This window comes from Echinops telfairi, unplaced genomic scaffold (genome assembly GCF_000313985.2).
Source record: "Echinops telfairi isolate 266 unplaced genomic scaffold, ASM31398v2 ScPeMD7_25;HRSCAF=90, whole genome shotgun sequence".
NCBI classification, from domain to species: Eukaryota; Metazoa; Chordata; class Mammalia; order Afrosoricida; family Tenrecidae; genus Echinops; species Echinops telfairi.
This window is the reverse complement of record NW_022103922.1, coordinates 771,573-773,468: the sequence shown is the minus strand read 5'-3', so window position 1 is coordinate 773,468 and position 1,896 is coordinate 771,573.

Here is a 1,896-nt window from a genome sequence, read left to right as displayed (position 1 = left end):
TGGACTGGCTGCTCTATTTGGGGTCATCGTCCTCAAGGCCTGGTGAGCCAGGATATGCTCGTCTCTCCTCCTCCCCTGTCATCTGTGATGGTGCCCGGATATCAGAAGATATGGCATCTGGGGTTTTAAAGACTTGAAGGTAAACAAGCGGCCAACTAGCTGAGAAGCAACAAAGCCCACATGGAAGATGCACACCAGCCTGTGTGATCACGAAGTATCAGGATTCACCTAATATGCTAGCTCCTTTATGGGGGTTATTGGAGGGACTGTGTCCACTCATGAGAATGTACATTAGATTTATTTATTTCTCATGACCGTAACGGTCTTCCCCCACCAGAGCCTGCTTTCCAGACCCGTCAGGATGAGAGTAGAGGATGTAGCTGTATGACAGTCTCACCAGTCCCTCGGTTTCCCACCGTCTCACAGGAAGGCTTGTGCATCGGACTCAGCACAGGGTGGTCCTGGTGGACTGGTGGTTGTTGCAGGCGTGGCATGGAAAGCAGGGCAGGTCGAGAGGGTGGGGAAAGCCCCGTCCAGCTGAGGCCGGCCCACGGTCCTCGGACTGGCCAGGATGGCAGCTAGGGTGATAGACTGCAGGGTGAGGGCTGTGTGTTCTCTGGTGGGGACTGATGATTCTCTGTGCCTCTGGGAGACAGAGTCCCCATAGAACAAGTAGTGGGGTTAATCATTGGGAACATTTTCTTATATGTTTATTGGCCATTCAGATTTCTCCCCTTGTGAGCTTCTGTTTAGGTCCTCTGCCCACTTAGTTGTTTTTTTTTAAGCTAGCAGAGTATTGGAGGTTTTAATAATAAGGCCTTTGTCTGCTGTGTCATTGCCAAAGATGTTTTCCCAGTCCTTGGGGTCTCTTATTACACTCTTGGTGAATTCTTTCAGTGTTTTGTCTTCATTATATCCTACTTGTCAACTTGTGCTTGTGTTTGTGTCCTTCCTATTTCTGATAGCCTATGTAATCCCTGGGCCAAAGTTCTCAGGTTGGTCTCAATTCCCTCATTGATGGCTCTAATAGTTTGGGGTTTTATCTCAAGGTCTGTGTTCCACATTGAGTTTATTCTTGTGCATGGAGTGAGATAAGGGTCTTGCTTTATTTTTCTGCAGGTAGATATCTATTTTTTCATAAACAAGTTCCAGGAAGAAGGGAGCTCCCAGGGCACCTTTCCCCGGTGCCCGTTACGTCAGCTTGTGGACACTGGGCACTGAGGGGCCTGCACTATTACTGCCCACTGTGCCCTGAGCAGTCAAGGCCCTTGTCTGTGACGGAGGGGACCTGGGTCTCCTGCCACCACCCACGAGGCGGCCACAGCTGGACTGTCAGCTACGGTAGGATGAAATCCCAGACCCACTGAGCTCGCAATGCCAAGCTGGAAGCTGCTTCCTGTGGGTGTCGCCTGGCCCTCGGCAGGGTCCCTCGAGCTGCTGACCTCTGAGCACTTTGTGCTGAGATGTCCTCCCCAGGCTCCCCAGGTCCATCCAGGTGCCAGAGAGGGATGCTGCCAGCGCCTGTCGGGTCATGGGTCTAAAACATTCAACCCCATCATCAGGGGCCACCCGATCTTTCTGACATGTTTCTGCGGGACATGCTGGGGTAGGGTGGTGAGCTCACTGGTCTATCGGGGTACTGGGGAGGGGCAGGGCTGGGGATTCAGGAGAGCAGTAAACATTTAAAACCATTTCTTCTGGACAGGTGAGGTTAGACTTAGCCAAAACTGTGCTTCAGGCTCTACCAGAGGCTTCCTGGGTTGGCGAAGAGGGGAGACTCTGGGCCCAGGACTCCTGGGCCCCCATCCAGCCCTTCTGCTCTCTCTGTGCAGGGCGCTCAGCTTCTCTGTGCCCTGGCGGCCTGGGCCGGAGAGCTGGAGCCGAGGCTGGAGGGTG